This window comes from Schistocerca piceifrons, chromosome 1, assembly GCF_021461385.2.
Source record: "Schistocerca piceifrons isolate TAMUIC-IGC-003096 chromosome 1, iqSchPice1.1, whole genome shotgun sequence".
In the NCBI taxonomy this organism is placed as follows: Eukaryota; Metazoa; Arthropoda; class Insecta; order Orthoptera; family Acrididae; genus Schistocerca; species Schistocerca piceifrons.
In genome coordinates this window covers 535,248,531-535,272,417 of record NC_060138.1, presented here as the reverse complement: position 1 = coordinate 535,272,417, position 23,887 = coordinate 535,248,531, and the positions used below count along the sequence as shown (strand labels likewise).

Sequence of the window (23,887 nt, the reverse complement as noted above, 5' to 3'; positions counted from 1 at the left end):
CCAAAGCGATGTTGTTCGGACATGGAGGAGATACAGAGAGACGTGAACTGTCGACGATATTCCTCGCTCAGGCCGCCCAAGGGCTACTGCTGCAGTGGATGACCACTACCTACGGATTATCGCTCGGAGGAACCCTGACAGCAACGCCACCATGTTGAATAATGCTTTTCGTGCAGCCAGAGGACGTCGTGTTACGACTAAAACTGTGCGCAATAGACTGCATGGTATGCAACTTCACTCCCGTCGTCCATGGCGAGGTCTGTCTTCGCAACCACGACACCATGCAGTGCGGTACAGATGGGCCACCAACACGCCGAAAGGACCGCTCAGGATTGGCATCACGTACTCTTCACTGATTAGTGTCGCATATACCTCCAGCCAGACAATAGTTGGAGACGGGTTTGAGGGCGACCCGGTCAGGCTGAACGCCGTAGTCACATTGTCCAGAGAGTGCAGCAAGGTGGAGGTTCCCTGCTCTTTTGGGTGTGGCATTATGTGCGGCCGACGTACACCGCTGGTGGTCTTGGAAGGCGCCGTAACGGCTATACGATACGGCAGTGCCATCCTCCGGCCGATAGCACAACCACATCGGCAGCATATTGGCGAAGCATTCATCTTCATGGATGACAATTCGCGACCCCATCGTGCACATCTTGTGAATGACTTCCTTCAGGATAACGACATCTCTCGACTAGAATGGCCAGGATGTTCTCCAGACATGAAGCCTATCGAACATGCCTGTAATGGATTGAAAAGGGCTGTTTATGGACGGCGTGGCGCACCAACCACTCTGAGGGATCTTAGCCGATTCGCCGTTGAGGAGTGGGACAATCTGGACCAACAGTGCCTTGATAAACTTGTGGGTAGTATGCCATTACGAATACAGGCATGCATCAATGAAAGAGGACGTGACACTGGATATTTGAGGTACCTGTGTACAGCAGTCTGAACCACCAGCTCTGAGGGTCTCATTGGTACAACATGCAATGTGCGGTTTGCATGAACAGTAAAAAGGGCGGTTTGCATGAGCAGTTAAAAGGGCGGAAATGATGTTTATATTGATGTCTGTTCCAGTTTTCTGCACAGGTTGCGGAACTGTCTGACCGAGGTGATGCAAAACTTTTTTGGTGTGTCTAGTTACCAATGGAAAAAATGCTCTTATCGGAGTAAAAAACGGGCAAATATTTTTATGTTTAAAAGACTGACTGAAAAGTGAACACTAGCTGTCTCATTCTACCTTCCTCAGCACCTTCAAAAATGTTCCGAAAATTTTTGAGTTGCAAATACCTTGCTCGCGTCCACCAGTGTATCGCTGTAAGTCGCTCATGCTACTACTCCCTCTTGTCCATTATCACTCGCTTCGTCTGCCCAACTAATTTGTCATTACCTCTTTGTGTCTAACTGTCTGTCTCCTGTGTCACAGCCTCGTGCGTTTTCTCACTGTCACTATCTTCCTCGTATTCTCTCCTACTGCCACTATCTCATTCTTTTCTTCCCACTGCTGCTGTGTCTTCTCACTGTGCCTATCTCTTGCTTCTTCGTCGTCATTGTGGCTCTCACCCACTTTCTCTCTTTTTCTGTAATCCTCTCTCACTCGCACTGTTTCCTTCACTCTTTCCCTAGCACTGTTCTGTCACTGTCAACTACGTTCCACTACCGCTCTTTCCCTGTCACTACCATTGTCTGCTTCGTTGTTTCTACAATACAGCCATTGTCTACAATCTTCCAGAATTTATATTTTTTCCGTCTCTTTCCTACTGCCACTATCGTCTTCCCTCTCAACATAAAAAAGTGCGAGTGTGTGTCGAGAAAATTATTAAAGATGTTGAGGAAGGTAGAATGAGTCAGCAGTAGCCCACTTTTCAGGTAGAGCATTTTAAACTAAAGATAATTCGTCTGTTTTGTACTCCAGTAGGAGCACTTTTCCCTGCTTCCCTTCTTTTCCCCGCTACAATAGGGCATGTCACTCGTATGATAAAAAAAATATTGGTCAGTATAATTAACGGAAAATTAATTTTACACCTCCGACCCAATTTTACGTTCACAGAAATTTTGCATGTGCTTCAGTACTACAACATGGGGTTCCCAGAACAGAGACACTTTACAGCATATATCTCCGTGCAACGTCACTTTATAAACGTTTTTGCCTCACACCGGATTTTATGAGCGTATTTTACGTGTACAAGTAGGGTAATTTTGAACTTCTGTATGTCGAAAACTGGTAAAGATATTAAGATAATTTTCAAGATTGTTAGAGATCTGGATCTGAGGAATATGTCGCAAAAATTACATCTATTTGCTGTGCTTAGCCGCCTTGGATTTAACTGCTCGCTTTTGGTACGAAAAAATGGTAAAAAAACTGTTTTGGTGATTTTCTAAGGAAACGACTATGAATTAATGATGGCTCCATGAGTCCCTTAAGGCCCACATAAACCACATCAAATACAAAATTAACCAACCGATTTGTTCCATTTGCCTCAGTAGGAAGAAGTGTGTAATATTCATATTTTGACCCTGTACAGGTCGACAGTGACACTAAGATGACCGTTGTGTTTCGTATACAAATGGTCCCTAGCCGGAGCGGTATCCAAAACACTCGACTGTAACTTTCTATCACCAATAGAACCCGAGGTATGAACCCCGAAACATTCCCGTTTTTATGAGCGAGCGGCAAGCGTACCGGCACAGGGTGGTTATAATTAAACTTCCGCTACCTGAGCCAGTGTAGAAGGCAAACTCGTATTTACCACATAGGCACCCAACTCTATAGAAATGGTACTCAGACTGTGCGCTGCAGCATTTGCGTTGTAAGTACTGTTCGTCTCATGATTTGCCTTTAGGCGCTGGCACTGGTACGCCGACGTAGAGTACAGTTGAATTACAGGTGCAGAGAGTCAACACGGGTATGGACAAATTGAGCGGGGGTTTATTCGTAATTTTGGTTACGCTTAAATCAGAAGCGAAGCTCTCTTTGCCTTCGTAGCAGCTGTCGAATCAAGCTGAGTCTTTCCCATCTGTAACAATTTTTCTCCTCACATACCTGTCTAAGGCACATAGCACAATACTTCAGAACTAGATCATTTTATACTCAACACAATCATTCTCAGAGACGAATGTCTGACGTTGGCTGCTCTGGTAATCTGAAATCTGTTTGTTGTCAAATTTAGTGAGCAGAAATACCTACATGCCTATTTTCACTTGTAGTCAGCTATCACTGATTCCCTGGTAAGTACACTGATTAACTGCACTATGTAACTTTACGATAAGACATTCAGAGAAGTTTCACAGCATTTCCTGTCCTTACCACCATCTCTAATCTCTTGACTCTCCCAGTCCTATGTTTGGATTGTGAACCATTGTCATTGGCTCATATAAACGTACAGTCAAATGCAAGCACTATGGAGTCTGTTTCAGAGAGTAACGCAAATAGCCTTTTGACAAGGTTTTCAGTATGCTTCCTATACTGCAGGATCAGGCGAGGTCTTCGGCCCGTTGCAGCATCCAAACCGTAACGCTGTGGAGAAGCCATTACACGAGAGCGAACTACCGAAAGTGGATAAAACGTGTTACAACCGTCGTGAGCCGTAAAACGCCTCACTGGCATCACCGCTTTATTTGGCACGTTTAACAGCTCGTATTCAGCGATCAACGTTCCCGGAAGCGGAAAGACCTGCTTTGACCACGGTTCCAGCCAGCTCATCCGTCGAGTTACGGCGGTTATCTGATCTACTTCCAAATGTTCGATTACCTTAATGTTCCGCTTCACGAACTTGGCTCACGAACACACACAATGTATAAGAGTGAGGTCGTTCTTTCGTCGAGCAAGTGTTGATAGCAAATGAAAAATGAAGTACCTATCGACTTCACAAAATTGTGCCAGGTTGTAGACTGCATATCAGTCTTCACCAGGATAAGTAATGCTACTGGAGTAATGCCCCTTAAACTCTGCATCTCTCTAATAGTATCATACACCCTGATGAAGGCCAATTCAAAAAGTGACAGGAAAGTTGGTTCATCACTTCACAGTATGGCAAGGTCAACAACCCAAAACTCTTGGTCTTGGTAGACTCTTGCTGAGTATTGTTTCAGTATGTGGTTTATTTCTATGTAGCAGACTTAAACACATCTGTAAATTTTGCGTTCCGGCTCGATATAAATCGGCAACCCTGAAATTGAGGGCTTATACACACTGAAGTTCTTTTCTGTGATGATTCTTGAGTCTTTCCTGGTATCTTCCGTGTATATTCAGGAATATTGTCACGCAGTGCTGGAACGGATTGCTCAACCAATCTATCGTCAACATATGCGGCGGCTGTGTTGAGAAAAGACAATTTAAACAAATTGAATCTCCAATCACGGTTCACGAGCTGTCACAGAGCATGACAAACCATGTTCATCACTTGACGGAGAAAAAAATGGAAGTAATGTTTCTGTTTTATTATGTACCTAATTTTTCGGCTAACGAGACAATGCTAGACCAGATACAGCGCTACCTACTCTGGAAACTATTGACAAAGAGGGTTGGGAGCTCCTGCCTCACCCTCTTTACAGCCCCGAGCATGCCTGATTGGGTTTTTAATCTACTAGGTTGGTTGAAAGACGCTTTGTGTGGCATCAAGTCAACGGCAACGAAGAGTTAAAGAGAAAAGTACAAAATTGGCTTCCAGATCAAGATAGGAAGTTCTTCTCTGAGTGGATAAGAAGACTAGTAAGAAAATGGGGGAAGTGGATATAAGCTAGTGGTTACTACCTGGAAAATAGACAAAAACTATACTGATTTAATGAACCATTTTTGCTGTACAGTTGTTTGTTTAATTATTGAGTGACCGTCATATTTTGGGAACTTACATGGCAGTCTTTGGAAGCGAGGAAATATAGTCTCCACCATTCCCTGTTGGGTGAATCTACAGAACCTGTATTCGAGGAAGACTGACCGGCTATGTTGCTGCCACCATTGTATATCTCATGTACAATGGCACATACACTGTCGTTTTTCCTCAGACAATAGCCGAATGATATGACCGGCCGGATTTCTGAGCGCGTTGAAAAGCCGTTTCCAGGATACGGCGAGGCGAGCCAGCCCCGGATCGAATGCGCCTCAAGGATTAAGCACGAGGAATGGGGAATGGGGAGCCGGCCAGCCTGGGGTTTCGACATCCAGCTAGCTAAGTCCCGAGCCGTTACCTACGTCCTGCCTCAGATACACGCAACGCAAACATTTAGAAAACGTTCTTATACTTGACCATGAGATTTACTCTGGACGCAGACAGATGCTGTCCCATGGGGAGTGGCGGCGACAGAAAGGGCATCGGTCGTCGTCCATCACAGGCATTGTCTCAATCCATATCACACTGCCGACCCCGTAGAATAAACGGGGAAAGATACGCGAACGGAATAGCACAGAAATTCGGTAATACTGGTGCGATTAATCCTCCGCCATGGACTATACAGTGGCTGCAGGAGTACTCGTATATATGTAGATGTACAGGGTAGTTATAATTAACTTTCGCTACCTGAGTGGGCCACCAATACAAACGAGAATTGTAGGACAACGAAACTTTGTGGAAGCATTAGTAAGGACATGCAGAAGACAAATAATAAATAAACCACTGAAAGAAATAATTTTAATTTCCACAGAAGAGGGTAAAATTTGTTAATCGCGTACCATGTTTGCTTTCCAGGTTACAAACGTTGCTCAATGTGACGACCATCTGCATCAGCGACAACCTTGAACTGCACCAGAGATAGCTCTGCTGCTGCCCGAAACAACGGTGGATCAGGGAATGTTCTGTTGTCGTCTACTTGTTGAAGATTGCACACTGTGTCCAGCATTCTCAGCCCTTGACAATGGTAACTTCTTCAACACTGTCTGGCGCGATTGGCCGTCGGCTTCTCCCAGGAGAACTTGCCAAGACGCCACTTAATTCGAATTTCCAAACGATGCTCTTCAAGTCCGGTACTGAAAGAGAACCTCTCCGTATTCATTTAACGCGTCAGTGCTTGCGAAGAGTAGCAACTGTATTATCATGCTTAAAGATTTGAACGAATTGGAAAATAAATTTCTCCATACCGAGCTAGCAGAAAACTCTAAGAAGTTGACGTGTTATGTTAAATCAGTAGATAGATAAAGGATATATATCAAGAATGTCAATGATCATTATGGCATAGAAACGAAGGATGACAGAGAGAAGACCAAAATATAAAGTTCTCTTCTTCGAAACTGTTTCACTGAGTCAGTTCGTACTGCGGTCCGGCTTGCAATCGTCGCATGATGACAGATCGGAAAATAAGAGAAGGCAGGATAGAAAATTAATAAAATTCCTATGAGGTATTATAAAAATGAAGGGGAGAGTGAAATCTGGTGACTGCGCTTGGCGTAGTCCTATTGTCTAGCACCAGGCTGGTTGTGTTATTCCACGAGTAGTGCATTTTCATTTCATAGGTATGATGGTCACTAACTGTAGGCCACATCAAATCATTCCCTTGCTGATCAGATTGTGGTTATAAAAATTTTATTCGTGACCTGTATAGGAACATCAGCTGCAGAGGCAGATATTTGTTGTGTAGCGGCTCCGTGTACCCGTTACATTTGTAGACGTGTAGCGGCTCCGTGTACTCGTTACATTTGTAGACATAAGTAGCAGTTACCAACCTGTAAACACACGTCTCCGAGTCTCTAAAGTATCAAATCCAGTGTATAAAACGTCTTATCTTCCGAACTGTCGTTGTATGGGTGGCTTTCGGAAAGCAATGGAACGCATTTTTTTTCTCAGCCTACTTCGGTTGAAAAAACGCGGAATTTATTGTGGGACATTGTGAAATATTCTCGATTTAGTCTTTCTTGAAGTTGCGATAGGTGGCTGCACAATACGTAGCCTTCAAAATGGCATCTATAAGGGAGGTGCATTCCAAGCAAAGAGGTGTCATCGAGTTTCTTTTGGCGGAAAACTAGAGCATCTCAGATATTCGTAGGCGCTTGCACAATGTCTACGGAGACCTGACAGCAAATAAAGCATGATGAATCGTTGGGCGAAGCGTCTCTCATCATCACAACATTGTTTGCGCAAACCTGTCCGATCTCGGGCGCGCCTGCCGGCCGCACACAGCTGTGACTCCTTCAATGTTGGAATGTACCGACACTCTTTTCGAGGTGATCTTCTCCTCTTCTTCAGTAGCGCTACAGCCCTTGGTGAACCTTGGCTTCTTCAACAATCTTCCTCCACACTTCTCGGTTATTTGCTGCTCTTTTGCACCCCCGGACTCCCATACTGGTGATATCCATTATTACCTCGTCGATCCATCTTCTTCTATGTCTCCCTTTTCGCCTAACTGAATGGATCATACCTTTCATCATTTTCTTTGGAATTCTATCCTCTGCCATTCTTTCCAAGTGTCTAGCCATCGTATTCGCTGTGATTTCACAAATTTTACTATGTCCCTGCCTTGTATTAACGCTTGTAATTCGGCATTGTAGCGTATTCTCCAGCCTTCTTCCTCCCTTATTGGCCCATAGATTTTGCGTAGTATTTTGCGCTCAGTGGTTCTTAGTGAATTTTTATTGTGTTCTGTCAACGTCCATACCTCTGAGCCGTGTGTGATAACTGGGCGGACTAGGGAATTATATATTAGCAGTTTAGTTTTTCTTGTAACAAGGCTATTTTTGAAAAGTTACACATTTGCAAAGTAAGCTCTGTTTCCTGTTTGTATTCTTTCCCTTATAGTCTTTCCAACACTGTTATCATTTGTTATTAGGGCTCCCAAGTAGGTAAAAGAGGACACTCCATTGAAGCATTTCCAATTGATATTTAGGTTTTTACGGGTTCTTCTGGCCTCAGATTGTGACATTACCATATATTTTGATTTGTTTTAATTTAATATGATGCCAATTTTTAAGGCTTCTGTTTCGATTGCCCGGTATGTTTCTAGGAGTGTATTGGTATTTCTTCCTACCATAGCAAGTCATCAGCGTATGCATATATCTGGCTAGTTTTCATAAATATGGTGCCTCTTTTGTTGATTTTATTTACTACACTATGCAGGGCTATATTGAATAGGACAGTGGAGAGACTATGCCCTTGCTTCACACCTTTATTAAAGTCAAAGCTTTCACTTGTTCTGCTAAGGACCTTTACCTCTGCCCTTGTCTCTGTCGTTCTGATTAGTCTTATTAATTTAGCACATATACCAACTTCTTTCAGTACTCTGTATAGTTCTTGCCGATTTATGCTGTCAAAGGCTTGTTTGAAGTCGATGAATAGGAAATGCAGATCTATATCATATTCATAGAACTTTTCCATCATTTTCAAGGTGATTGATGGACCACAAACACCTCGCTGCTCAACTGGACTTCTCCGTTGGTAGTGGTGACACATTCGTGCACCAGCTGGGCTACCCAGACGTGTGTGCCTGCTGCGTTCCTCGCCACATAACTGAAGACCATAAAGAGCAACGAAGGACCGCCTGTGCGGAATTGAATGCGCGTTACGAGGCTGATCGTGACAACTTTTTGTGGAAAATCGTCACATGCGATGAAACAAGGGTTCATCACTTAGAATCGGAAACAATAAGGCAGTTCATGGAATAGCACCACACCACCCCTCCTCCGAAGAAAAAGTTCAAAGCCACATCGTCAGCCGATAAAGTCACGGTGATGGACCTTTGGGAATCTGAAGGGGTTATTTTGTTTAATGTCCTCCCCCATGGTGCAACGATCAACTCTGAAGTGTATTATGGTACCCTGAGGGAACTGAAGAAACGACGTCAGCGTGTTTGTCGCCACAAAAATGCAAACGAAATTCTTCTCCATGACAGCTGGAGGCCTCACACAACTCTGCACACCCGAGAACACTCACAAAACCTCATTAGACTGTTCTTTCTCATCCACCGTACAGTCCGAATCTCGCACCTTCCGACTTCCTTCTGTTTGGCCTAATGAAGGATGCCTTCCGCGGGAAACAGTACGTGAATGACGGGGAGGTTGCTGACAGAGCAAGACGTTGCCTCCGACAACGGCCAGTGGAATGATATCACGCAGTCATACGGGCCCTCCCAGTAAGCTGGCCTAAGGCCATCGCATTGAACGCAGATTATGTTGAAAAATAGGGTTATGTAGCTAAAAGAGTGGAGAAAAACGTAATCTATTGCAATCCAGACTAAAACCAATGTACTTTCAGAAAAAAAGTGCAGCATTACTTATTGAACACCCTCGTAAATTGATATAATTATGCAGGTAGATTCAGAGGTATATGTGGATAGTGCCTGCGAAATGTGTTGCGAAGAGAGTTAGCAGTGAAGAAGTAATATGTTAAGAAGTCAGACCTCATGCTGAAGTGTACCTGCGTGAACAGCGAAAATGTGGGGGTTGTCAGGGAGAGAAAGTTTCCTAAAGCTTTGAAATTATGTGTAAAGTTTGTTGGAAGTCGCTAAGTGCTCTCGTTCTCAAATACTGGATAAATATATTCTGGGTAATTTACGCGCCGTGAGATGTGCTGCCAATGTAAGATTATACCTCCTAATGAGTAGATTGTGAAAGCGTTTTAAATTTTCAAATTCGGCCAATAACCGTATGAAATACCGAAAATCAATTTTTTTGCCCCAGCTGCCGTTAGACAAGCATCCTACAACTGGTATATGCTCCAGGTTAGCCATTTAGTACTAGGTCCAGCTATCGCGTTGTTTAATTCTCGCGCCTATGTATTCGCTTTGAAGTAATAACAGGCTAATGTTATTTTTCTTATTACAGGGGGCAATGATTTCATAGTCACTAAAACAAATGAAGTATTTTTCCTCCCCACATTATTCAGCGTTTCATAAAGATATGGGCAGACACTCAGAACACATTCTTCACCCGCAGAACAAGGTAGTAAGTTAAATAGAAACTGTCTATTTTTATGCCAAAACGTTTCTACAGCTCCTCCTAAGGCGTTAATCACGGGAAACAATTAGAAACAGAAATTACCAGCATACAATATTAAACTCTTTCTTACATGAAGAGATTTTCCGTCAATATCCGGACCAGAGTTGTTGTGACTGTTTCATGCATCTCATGTTCTTTCGCCCCTACTTAATCGACCAAGTAACAATTATCTCGTGTAGAATACTTACCTCATGTGCTGGAAAATGTTTCTTTATCAGCGCAGTGAAAGTTGTACTACATACAAGGTGAAGCTCCTCCTAATTCTTTTTCAGTAGTGATACTCGTCAGTTTATAAACAGCAGATTCCGAGACCGATGGGTAGGAAGGGGTGGACCAATTGTTCTGGCGTCTACATTCTCCGGACCTATATCCACTTGACATTTATATGTGAGAAATTTGAAAGTTCTTCTGTATCAGACCGCGTTACAAGGTACAGTGTGTCTTCGCGTCGGTAATGTGTAAGATTACGAAACCATACGCAGTAATGGAGGGACACGTCTGGGATTCAATGCAATGGCGCATTGATGCATGTGTCAAAGTAACGGAGGGCATTATGAACATTTCACGTAATAAAGAGTAGCATGTGGTGTGCTGGTATGCTCTGTTCCGGTATCGTTCCCGTGATTCGTGTGCTGTGAAGAGTTGAAGAAAGTGGGGTTGTTCTAACATGGAAGCCGGCCGCTGTGGCCGAGCGGTTCTAGGCGCATCAGTCCGGACACGCGCGACTGTTACGGTCGCAGGTTTGAATCCTGCCTCGGACATTGATGTGTGTGATGTCCTTAGGTTAGCTAGGTTTAAGTAGTTCTAAGTTCTGATGACCTCAGAAGTTAAGTCCGATAGTGCTCAGAGCCATGAGAACCATCTAACGTGGAAATAAAGCGTTCGGGACGCATGCCCATGTAAGATACACTGATGAGCCAAAACGAACACCAGTTTAATACCATGTTAGTTCACGTTTGGAACGCAGTACAGCAGCGATTCGACGTGTCATGGACTCAACAGGCCTGTTGTAGGTTTCCGAATCTGTGTGGCACCAGATATATATGCACAAGTCACGCAATGTCCGTAAACGGCGGGCCGGCGTTTTGCAGGGGCCGAGAACAGGCGTCCAGTAGCGTACCGGATATGTTCCATCGGGTTCAGGTAAAGTGAATTTGATAGCCGAAACATCAGCATTTGTTCACTATCACGCTCCGGAAACCACTGTACCAACATTCTGGTCTTCTGAGACGATATGCTGCTGGAAGATGCTATCGCCGCCGGCGAAGGCATTAAGCGTGAAGAGGTGCAAGTGGTCCGGCATGATGCTCGCGTAGCCCACAGCTGCCATAGTGCTTTCGATTACTACTACAGATCCCATGGAAGCCCAGGTAAATGCTCCCCGTAGCATAATATTGCCCCCAATGGCCTGCCGCGAGCATGTTTCGAGCATCCGTTTGCCTAGATGAGAGCGAATCCAGACATTAGCTACGACCAAGTGATTCATGTGACCAGGAAACTGATTTTTTATTGATCCACGGTGCAATCTAAATTATCTCGTGTCCACTGCAGTCGTAACTGATGACGTCGTCGGGCCAACATGAGAACACGCGAGGGCCGTCTGCTGCGAAACTGCATGTTCAACGATGTGCTATGAACGGTGTACTCCGAAACACGTGCCTGCACCACTCTGTCGTCAGATCGCCTACTCGTCCTTTCACATGCCTTCAACCACTTTCCATTTTCGAGATGCTCCTTCCCACGCGAAGGGTCGTAACAATCTATCCTTTGTCAAAGTCGCTTACGGCAGTGGATATTCCCATTTGCGGCCCGTATCGCCGCTACATTATCTCCCATTCGTCTCTGTTTTCCTTATGTACTTTCCTTATCGCCTGACATGCTCGCAACACCACCAGGCTGCATTCAATCTTGCAGTGGGCAGTCGTCCTAAACGTTTTGGCTCGTTAGCGTATTTTCTTTTCTATGTGTTTTGATAGTATGGTCGTACCTTTCTGTAACACCCTCTGTATTAATCTTTCTTCAGTCGCGCAGTCGCTAATGTTTTAGTTTCTGGTTGTAGTAAATACTTCATTACCACGACAAGAATGATATGCGATGAAGATAAAAAATGTAACAAACCAGCGATCCGTCACGGCTTTGCACAGGTAGCACTAAGTATCTACGGCCGGACGACTTGTCTGGCATAACTAAACTACTAACTCTTTTCGAGTAGGCCTCGGAAGTCCCAACGGTATCGACAGTACGCCGTGTCATCCTTAGCCGATAGGGGTCACTGGATGCTGATATGGATGACAATGTAGTCATCTCACCGCTCTCCCTGCCGTTGCCAGCCTTCGTTGCCGCGCGGTCTTAGGCGCTGCAGTCGTGGACTGTGCGGCTGGTCCCGGGGGAGGTTCGAGTCCTCCCTCGGGAATGGGTGTGTGTGTTTGTCCTTAGGATAATTTAGATTAAGTAGTGTGTAAGCTTAGGGACTGATGACCTTAGCAGTTAAGTCCCATAGGATTTCACACACATTTGAACATTTTTAAAAATCGCATCAAAATCCATACAGTAGGTCCTGAGGTTATTCTTTCCATACATACATGAAACCGCGACGGGGGACTTTAAATTATATTATGTATATGTACGTTTCTCGTCTGTTCTGCGGACTATGATTTAGCTAGACAATAGTTTGACATAAAGCATACATCTTTTTGCAAATTGTGTGCATTAACCGTGTGACTTATTGGTGAAGTGCCATAGTACCAATACAGTGGGTCTGGTAGGATCCATAGTTAGCCCAAGAACTTTTATCTACTACTTATTACTCATTCCACTTCAGGCAGGGTTGAATACCGTGAAAAATACCGAGTTACTTCATGGCTCGGAGGAATCCATCTTCAACTTAAGTCTCCCTATAAATGGCTGGGCACGTCAGGACAAGGGTCAGAGGAAGGTAACGGCATACCGCTTGCAATAGGACCACGCCTAGTAAAGCGCTGAAGTGTTCAAACCAATCTTCGCGTTAATCTTGAGAAAGAAAGGTGAATGCTATCGCAAGTTCGCAGGGGATGAAACAAACCCGCACATCGGTGCCGCTCGGCCGGTAGCAGTGCTACAGGCGTAGCGTGTAATAACTAGCGTCCACAAATGGTCTGTACGCTTTCATGTGACATGGGTCGTTAAGGAATACAACGACGCAAAGAAACTTAAGCTCGTAAACATGTACTGTCTGCCGCCAGAATTTCCACTATTCGTTAGCGGAAGGTTCTCCGGAAAATAATCCAATCTGCACATGAACGCCGTAGCAGTGGCCTGTTTTTGAGACACAAGTTTCAAAGCATTTGTTTTCGTATCACCTTTGTTTTGCAGAGACTGTAGTAGATCAATTTTCATGTTTACAAAAATGGTTAGGAATATCTTAGATAAATTTCAGATGAAAATGGCGGAATATCAGGAAGGTGAGATGATAGTGTTATCGCCTTTCTTTATTGTATCATAAATCTAGTCATGTCATTGCCTTTCCTCGTCGAAGCCATTTGTGTGGAATGCGTTGGTGTAGACTTTTGCATAGCTTTCGAGACTAGTGAAGAAGTCAAGAATGGTCGCACCAGTCTCAGTTACCAAGAGATCCAGCAGTCTCAATTACCAGGAGATCTATATTTACGTATGAACACAGTTTGCAAAATTTAAGGAACAAAATAAGTTTCGCATGACGTGTCACTGCCGAGTAACGTAGCTCGATGAAACTTGGGACATACTTAGAAAGAACTGCTACGTTATACTATGGAAGTTAACTGAAAGAAATAAGCAATGCGACTAATACAAATGACACTTTTATTCAAATTCAGTAGTTACACTGAAACTGCTATTTATGATGGTCACCTGGACATCACGAAAGAACATACATGTTTCTTAGAAAGGTGTGTCATCACCGTGCACAGCAATGCATGCTGTGCAGTGTGCTGCCACGCAGGCCACAAGGCTGGTAAGGAGTTATTATGATGGACCGTTCCATTCCTCCACCACCGCGACTGAGAAATGCTGGACGGTCGTTGGTGCTGCAGTACGTCTCCCCAACGTACCACACACGTGGTCTACGATACTTATGTCGGGGAAACGGGCGGGCGAGTCCAGGTATCCTCTGTTTGTAAGAGCTCCTCCACCTCCGCTCTTAGACGCGGTCGCACATGCCGTTCATGAAAATGAAGTCGGGGCCGATGCACCCCGGTGAAGACGCACATGGGAAAGGAGTACAGTGTCACAATACCGTTGACCGGTGGGCGTACCGTGATCAGAGATTTGGAGGCGAGTACGACCATGCAACATTGTGTCTCCGCACACCATAACACCTGGACTAATAAAATGATCGTGTCCAACATTACGTCCACCTCCCCCCCCCCTTCCGCCCCTCTTCACACCATATAAGGGCACGCCCAGAATAACTATTTAGATTGAATCTGCTCTCATCTGAGAAGAGCACGCGATCCCACTCCTCGTTGGTCGAGTCTGTATCCTCTTGGCACCATCGCAAACAGTACTACCGATAGAATGAAATTTTCACTCTACAGCGGAGTGTGCGCTGATATGAAACTTCCTGCCGGACCGAGACTCGAACTCGGGGCCTTTGCCTTTCGCGGGCAAGTGCTCTACCAACTGAGCTACCCAAGCACGACTCACGCCCCGTCCTCACAGCTTTAATTCCGCCAGTACCTCGTCTCCTACCTTCCAAACTTCACAGAAGCTCTCCTGCGAAGGTAGGAGACGAGGTACTGGCGGAATTAAAGCTGTGAGGACGGGGCGTGAGTCGTGCCTGGGTAGCTCAGTTGGTAGAGCACTTGCCTGCCGAAGGCAAAGGTCCCGAGTTCGAGTCTCGGTCCGGCACACAGTTTCAATCTGCCAGGATGTTTCATATTAGCGCACACTCCGCTATAGAGTGAAAATTTCATTCTAGAAACATCCCCCAGGCTGTGGCTAATCCATGTCTCCGCAATATCCTTTCTTCCAGCAGTGCTAGTTCTGCAAGGTTCGCAGGAGAGCTTCTGTGAAGTTTGGAAGGTAGGAGCGTGAGTCGTGCTTGGGTAGCTCAGTTGGTAGAGCACTTGCCCGCGAAAGCCGAAGGTCCCGAGTTCAAGTCTCGGTCCGGCACACAGTTTTAATTTGCCAGGAAGTTTCAGTACTACCGATGTGTGAATGTCAACGGAATACAAAGTACCGGTCGTCGGACAAGGAGATCGCAACCATGCAGTAGACGTGCCGCAGTGGAGCGTGAGACTGCGTGCCTCGTAGTCCTGTTAACTGCAGTTGCAAATGCACCCGCTGTTGGACGTGGCTCCCTTCTTGCGTGTTGCACAAACGGCCTCCACTTCTTCGGGCGGCAGTGCCTGTGTTTCGGAACGCTTCCCATGCACTCGAAACACTGCGCTGGGTAATACCAAACTCCTAGACTACACTCGTCGCATTTTGTCCTACTTCCAAGTTTCCCTATGTTTCTTCCCCGTGTGGTGGCATCCAAATGCTTCTCTAGGACATGCTGTAATGCAGAATACCACCACCGTACACTGTAACTGCTCACTGATTGACACACAATGTCTTTTAGCGTTTGCCGGCCGCGGTGGTCTAGCGGTTCTAGGCGCGCAGTCCGGAACCGCGCGACTGCTACGGTCGCAGGTTCGAATCCTGCCTCGGGCATGGATGTGTGTGATGTCCTTCGGCTAGTTAGGTTTAAGTAGTTCTAAGTTCTATGGGACCGATGACCTCAGATGTTAAGTCCCATAGTGCTCAGAGCCATTTTTTTAGCGTTCCTTCAACTGCCACGAGTTGCAGGGTGAGCCCCATTTGGCGCTGTACTCAGGCTAACGTCATGTCATGTGACGTCCAGCTTGGTATGTACGACTGGGTCACCTCTTTCCTACTCTATTCCGGTTCTGAGAGACCAAAATTGACTGTTTGCATGCCTCTGTTCTACCTAGATTCTCTTATGCTATTCTCATGATCCCCACGCGAAATAAACGTCGGTGGCAGCATAATGGTCGCAAAGTTTTCTACGAATACCGGTTCTCTAAATTTATCCTACCAGTTTTCGTGAAAGGTATATCGTCTTTCTTCTGAGGATTCTCATTTATGTTTCCCGTGTCTTTCTGACCTAGCAGTGCGTGTCTGAAATCGTTCGATGGCTATTGCCATTCCTACTTCATAGACTCCCAACTACTGGAACAATAGAACTGCTTGGACTGCTATCTTGGCCGGCCGTGGTGGCCGTGCCGTTCTAGGCGCTGCAGTCTGGAACCGAGCGACCGCTACGGTCGCAGGTTCGAATCCTGCCTCGGGCATGGATGTGTGTGATGTCCTTAGGTTAGTTAGGCTTAAGTAGTTCTAAGTTCTATGGGACCGATGACCTCAGATGTTAAGTCCCATAGTGCTCAGAGCCATTTGAACCATTTGAACTGCTATATTGTATGCGATTTTCTTTATAGATTCATTGCATTTTCCCAGAACCCTTGCAACAAATCTTAGTCTTCGTTTTGCTTTCCTTAATACTGATTGTATGTGACCGTTCCATTTCAAATCCAGCCTTTGTATTATAACTAAAGGGCCGGTTAGAGAACATATTTCCACACAAGCAAGAAACCATTGGCGCCTCAACTCTACCCTTTTTCCCTCGTACAGTTTCACCCGTCTCAGTTTTCGGTACTAATTGCGATACGCACTGTAGGCCTACAAAAATTTTTGCATTTGGACGCTCCTGGCGCTTCGCCTCCCCCTCCGCACCCTGTGCTTGACACCTCAAGCTATCTCTACTAATTGTGATACGCGTCTGGCACCCCTCTAAGCGTGACGCGCCAAGCGGCAGCTTGTCTAGCATGGGCCGTAAACCAGCTCTTTATGCATAAGTGCTAATAGATTTGACGTCCCGCTAATATTTTAATTATATACTACTGGAGTATATAGAGCCAAGGCGTATATAGAGGGTCTATACAAGGGCGATGTACTTGAGGACAATATTATGGAAATGGAAGAGGATGTAGATGAAGATGAAATGGGAGATATGATACTGCATGAAAAGTTTGACAGAGCACTGAAAGACCTGAGTCGAAACAAGGCCCCCGGAGTAGACAACATTCCATTGGAACTACTGACGGCCTTGGGAGAGCCAGTCCTGACAAAACTCTACCATCTGGTGAGCAAGATGTATGAAACAGGCGAAATACCCTCAGACTTCAAGAAGAATATAATAATTCCAATTCCAAAGAAAGCAGGTGTTGACAGATGTGAAAATTACCGAACTATCAGTTTAATAAGTCACAGCTGCAAAATACTAACACGAATTCTTTACAAACGAATGGAAAAACTAGTAGAAGCCAACCTCGGGGAAGATCAGTTTGGATTCCGTAGAAACACTGGAACACGTGAGGCAATACTGACCTTACGACTTATCTTAGAAGAAAGATTAAGGAAAGGCAAACCTACGTTTCTAGCATTTGTAGACTTAGAGAAAGCTTTTGACAATGTTGACTGGAATACTCTCTTTCAAATACTGAAGCTGACAGGGGTAAAATACAGGGAGCGAAAGGCTATTTACAATTTGTACAGAAACCAGATGGCAGTTATAAGAGTCGAGGGACATGAAAGGGAAGCAGTGGTTGGGAAGGGAGTAAGACAGGGTTGTAGCCTCTCCCCGATGTTGTTCAATCTGTATATTGAGCAAGCAGTAAAGGAAACAAAAGAAAAATTCGGAGTAGGTATTAAAATTCATGGAGAAGAAATAAAAACTTTGAGGTTCGCCGATGACATTGTAATTCTGTCAGAGACAGCAAAGGACTTGGAAGAGCAGTTGAATGGAATGGACAGTGTCTTGAAAGGAGGATATAAGATGAACATCAACAAAACCAAAGCAAGGATAATGGAATGTAGTCGAATTAAGTCGGATGATGCTGAGGGAATTAGATTAGGAAATGAGACACTTAAAGTAGTAAAGGAGTTTTGCTATTTGGGGAGCAAAATAACTGATGATGGTCGAAGTAGAGAGGATGTAAAATGAAGACTGGCAATGGCAAGGAAAGCGTTTCTGAAGAAGAGAAATTTGTTAACATCGAGTATAGATTTAAGTGTCAGGAAGTCATTTCTGAAAGTATTTGTATGGAGTGTAGCCATGTATGGAAGTGAAACATGGACGATAAATAGTTTGGACAAGAAGAGAATAGAAGCTTTCGAAATGTGGTGCTACAGAAGAATGCTGAAGATTAAATGGGTAGATCACATAACTAATGAGGAAGTATTGAATAGGATTGGGGAGAAGAGAAGTTTGTGGCACAACTTGACCAGAAGAAGGGATCGGTTGGTAGGACATGTTCTGAGGCATCAAGGGATCACCCATTTAGTATTGGATGGCAGCGTGGAGGGTAAAAATCGTAGAGGGAGACCAAGAGATGAAAACACTAAGCAGATTCAGAAGGATGTAGGTTGCAGTAGGTACTGGGAGATGAAGCAGCTTGCACAGGATAGAGTAGCATGGAGATTTGCATCAAACCAGTCTCAGGACTGAAGACCACAACAACAACAACTACTGACTTTTCTCTCTGTTATAAGTATTACATTACATTTATGCAGCTTTAAAGATATCTGCCATTCGTCACAGATCTTGGTGTTACAACGATGTTCTACAAATACGATTTTAAGGCGTTGTAACATTCATTACGCTCGACTTACTATTGTAAATAATACATCGAATGAAAGAGCAACTCAAACAGTTTTGTTTGTATACCTGTGCGCAATGAGAAGAATATGGAATGACAAAGAATGACTGAAAAACATGTTGGACGAGTGCGAGTGTTTCACGCTTAGCCCCAAGAAATATCGCCGCGGAAACTTTATAGGCCTTCCTTTTTCGGTGAATCGACTGTAACTGATGTTTCTTATCTTGATGTGCCACAGCTATGGCTCGTGCCTCAATGGAAAGAAGCTGAACAACACATCTTTATTTGGGAGCAAGATGGTGCGCAGCCTCACTGGCATAACTCAGTACGCGACTGGCTAAACGACGTTGTATCCGACCGGTGGATTGGGCGCAAGGGACCGGTTGACGCAGCATTTTATGCATGACCTCCACGTTGACACACGATCTGATGCGGTCATGTGCATGTGCCTCCGATACCAGCTGATCTACCCGACTTCAGAAACAGTGTTATTACATCAGTTACCCCTGGCACATTGATCAAGATTTCGGAACAGCTAGACTATCGACTCGATGTGTGATTGGTGTTCACACTGAGCAATTGTAAGAAAAACTGTTTGTGTTTCTCTTTCATTTAGTGTATTATTTATAATTGTAAAGTGAATGTAACATTTGCTACAAAACCTTAAAACCGGTATATTAATTTTGAAACACCCTGTATTGTGGTTACGCATGGATTCTCTGGCTCCCAGATTATTCAGTGAAGTGTGTAAACATCTACAGAAACACGGTATGTCGATTCGTCGCTGGCAGAGACTAGTGACAGAAATTGGCGTTCTGCCTGACTGCAATGAAGTGTGTCTAAAGGACATACTGCGCAATGTGGCTTGTCGTTCGCCGGGCGCTTTTGCAGTAATTGCATCTCTGACGGTTGCTGACGGAGACGTTTCTCAAGAACCGTGTGCCCTGCTGCTCGTGACGTTCCCGCTTCACTGCTTACTGAGACACTTCGTAAGTGCCTCACGCACTTCGCTGATATTTTGATCTGCTGTGGAAGGCTGTACGGTACTTACTCTTGCCCTTTAAAACATTCCATGTCTGTGTAGCCTGTCCATTCACAGATCCTTCTTCGTTTTACGTTTGCCAGTGATACACGGTTCTCAACTATCTCTCAACTTTCGCTACAACTCTTTAACTCCACAGCTAAAGGACACGCATTCATTACTCTGTTCGCGGTACCACACACCAGAATTGAAAAGTAATACAACGCTACAAAGAAGCACATTGCAACCGCTGCTTGCTCCCTCTTCAGTACACTCTCCGGCTAAATGACCGGCTTCTGTATGTTAATTACGTTCAACAGACTCGTACGTGTGTAGGGGACGACCACACATCTCTCGCAGTGCCCTATATTCTCTTCTGTTGGTTCAACCAAATTAATTAAATTTCAAACAGTTGCCCATTGTTCCAGTAAATAATTTGTATAGTGCCTTCCAAGAAGGATGTAGTCTGGTGCACGACTTTTCTCTGTACATTCCTTCAGCTTGCCGGGTACTACGTCTTGCTGCGTTGTACGTTAAATGCATGTCGCAACTAGTAACGCTCCATCTTCGACAGTCAGCCATGAGTTTCAAACAGAGGCAAACTCCACTGTGCTAACCTCACAGACAATTGTGTATTGTTTTCCAAGGTTTTCCCACTAATAACGCTGCGGCAGGCAGATTTTGTTATGAACAGTTTACCGACACGCCTTGTTTTCCAAACTGGAATAGCTCATTCAAGACCTCGTACGCCTGAAATATCCGCTGTTACCTTATCTCAGAATACTCAGTTTAAAACAATACTCAGTTTACGATCCTGTATGTAGTACTTTTTATCCTAGTAATTTGAACAAGCCGTAAACAACTGCATGGCTACAAAGTCATTACTGAAGCAGATAGTAAAAGTCAGTATTCACATTTGGTTATATTATTCTGTTAAGATGAAAATATTAGAAGTCAAGCATCATGTACCGAATTACTATCGTCATTGATCCCATTCATAAAAAAATTCCATGAGTAAATCGCGGGAAAAACGGACCGACACGAGTTGTCCAGCACTTATGCTATACCACAATGATTTGTGTTGAAGGTAGTTTGTCACTTTAACTCAGTTTACATGAGAAGATGCCTTACAATGTTGTTCAGTTTTCTGATTTGGATGTGAACTTCTGTTGCGATGGAACTCTCATAAGTCAGATATCCGTCTTGAAATTGTCGAAGTCAAATAACGTAACGTTTTAAAAAGTATGATTTGTTGAAGATGTATCACCAGGACACACTAGCGAAAGAAATTAACTTGATCACTACGTAATTGTATATGTCATATGTGGAACTAGTTTTGGTTGCAACGACTACATGCATACATTACACTTCAGAATTCGGGTACACTTCGCAGACTTGTGTGTCCTAAAGATGATGCTAACACTCGCTAGATACTAACCGGAAACTGAGACGACGTTTAGTTTTCCGTTCGTATCACTACCTCAGTGCTTGTAATGCATAGCGAGCAGAGATTTAACCGTAACGGTTGTTGACCTGATCCTCATTACAGGTGCCACGTTGCGCGTACAACCCGTTGACTAATGAAATGCTGGTGGAAGCGCCATATAGCACGCATCTGCATGACCGGCATATGGTGAAGACAATCCTGACGTCATTTAGCATCATGTATGCACGCTCTGTATTAGGACACATCATTTATTCACGGTGCAGCCACAAAAGACTCCTGTGTGTGTGATGTTTACCAATGACAAGATATCTGTCGACGCCACGAGAACAACGGAATTGGCTGTACGGGCGAGGGAACATTCTCACCAGAGCGCAACTAAGTGTATTTTCGGTACTTAGTCGGTCCACTGTCATATTATTGGGCTATGCTGTTAATTGATTCGTATACTTTTCAAGGTTAAAAGCAGATTAGAGCCTCGACAAAGGCATTACATTGGAAACTTCCGAGGTTTTCTTTATAGAATTGCCAGAGACGTAGAAGTGAAAAATTTAGTATTCTCTTGTCGTACTCGTAACATAATGGGAAGAAACGGTTAATCGTTTTACGTAGTTGTCATATCGCCTACACTAGTGTCGTAAGTGCTATTCGAATAAAAATCGCGAGGTTCAAAAGTAATAGACGAGACATCTATAATTAGAAAAGTAATGCCAGTAGAGCGTTGACGTTTTCACAGAATTGCACAGAAATTGTGCGACCCCGTGGCTAAGTTCGGAAGCGTTAGAATACAAGTCCGAAAGTCGAGTGTTCGATCCTCAGTCCGTCCTAGGAACTATTGTTTCATCTTAGACAGTGATGAATAATGAGAAGCTGTTCCGTGAAGTCCACTTAAACCGTAAGGCCGCGTATAAACGGCAAGTCAGTTGAGATGTCGGTGGGGTGCCAAGGCACACTATCTCTAGTGGGACTGTGTCTGCTGAAACACTGCGGTGTTCGAAGCAACCTTTAGATTTAGAACAGATTTAGATTCGTTTTCTTGGTAAAAATAGTGTCAAAGTAGTTACTTTTTCAACGAACCACCTAGTACAGTAAAATTTAATTATTGACCCGGCTAGACACGCAGAAATATACATTTTGTGCATCTATTGTGTGAGAAATACTCGTTCTCTATGTAGGACATGTTTTAACAGCCACTCCGAATCACGCCCCATTTTTACCAGCCAACTAATTTGTTTAAAGAAGGGCTGGAGGTGTCTACGGAATCGCTTTGGTGGTACCTTCCGGTGAAAAATATTACTGTTCTGATAATATTTTTTTCCTTTATTGAAAAATCCCATTTCTGCTTTTTATTGCAGTGAAAACTGTAAATCACTACTGTTAATGTACTAAGAATTAATTACTTTTCACTTTTTTAAAAACTGGGAAATCAACTTAAAGCTTCTGAGTTGTTTAGGGAGGTTTAATTTCTTAGTATCATCTTACAAATGTTCACTGTCTATCAGTTTTTTAAGTTATCTACCAATCCCTTTACTGTAGTCAACGAATGTTTTAGAGGTTGCTGTGTAGAGCCAAAGCAACTAGAAACAGTCAGGTAGGCCATTCCGGGGCGTCACGTTGCTATTGGCTAACGCGTATGACGTCATCGGGAATACTACCGCGGGAGCTTAACACCAGCTTCATGAGCTGTGTGTCGTTAATTGCTGACACACGTTACTAAGCACAGCTACCATCTAAAATTATAAGACATTAACACTTGTATGTTATCATAATAGCCACTTCCAAGAAACTGGAACATGTTACAGCGTTCATAAATACCCATTGTACCTCAGGCCGGTGACGACGCAACACTCTGAAGATTTTTCTTTGCGGCCAGATTCTTTATGATTTCTGTTTTTGCTTTTAAGTTCTGATTCCTTATTCTAATAAAGGTTCACTGCCCTTACGAAGAGAGAAACCAATTTGTGATGCATTTCAGGACACGTTGAAATTAACTTTTGCATCACATTTCGCCCTAGAAAACTGCAGAACATTACTTCAAACTTCTTTATTTTATTGAACCAGTCTGTTGAAAGAGAAGGGAGCCCACCTCTGGAGGTTATTACCGGTGATGTAATCTGAATCCTGGAGAAGTTTTTCTGGTACTGAATCCTAGGAACTCTCAATGTGCTTGCATTTAAATGCTAAGTAACCCGCAAGATATTTCAGTGCATCTTGGGATTCCCAGTCACCACTGGTTGCTGGTTAATCACTAGGAAACAGCAACAGATCTAGCTCTTGTTCCCAGAAATTAGTCCCCCCATCGGAGGTTCGAGTCGTCTCTCGGGCATGGGTGTGTGTGTTGTCCATAGGGTGACTTCGTTTAAAGGGATACGGAATCGGATTTTGGGTTAAAAAATCGAATTTTTTTTTATTGGCGTATTATATTCTGCCATGTTTCCTCTTTAAAATGACGTATCATACATAGCTCTACTACAATTATAACTATTTTATTTTTATATATTTGTGAGATCGGGTATTGCGCTTTAGTTATACACGTCTCTCGTGGCTGACCATGAACTTTTTGGCAGTACCTTTAAAGTGACATGAATTCAAATATCCCGGTTTCCAGCGACTATTTATACACTAGTTGCCCGAAAATGTTTCTCTCTGGTTTCCTCAAGTTACTCTTTGACTTTGTGGCGGGACTGTTTTGTAAACAGTGTGATATAAGAAAGTAGTTGTTGTTGAGTTATTTCGTATTTAGTGCTTCATTTTTCGCAGTGAAAATGCCTAGAGCTAAAGCAAAAGTATTTAAAAAGCGTGTGAACTGGCAAAAGAAAAGAAATAATGAT

General features: G+C 44.0%; 2 non-coding genes across 2 annotated transcripts; one reads left to right on the top strand and one right to left on the bottom strand.

Annotated features, from left to right (window-relative positions):
* Nucleotides 1-14,492: 14,492 nt before the first annotated feature.
* Trnas-cga lies at nucleotides 14,493-14,567 on the bottom strand. Its single transcript has one exon. It is a non-coding gene; the product is annotated as a tRNA-Ser (tRNA).
* Nucleotides 14,568-14,706: 139 nt separating this feature from the next.
* Trnar-ccg lies at nucleotides 14,707-14,781 on the top strand. Its single transcript has one exon. It is a non-coding gene; the product is annotated as a tRNA-Arg (tRNA).
* Nucleotides 14,782-23,887: the final 9,106 nt, after the last annotated feature.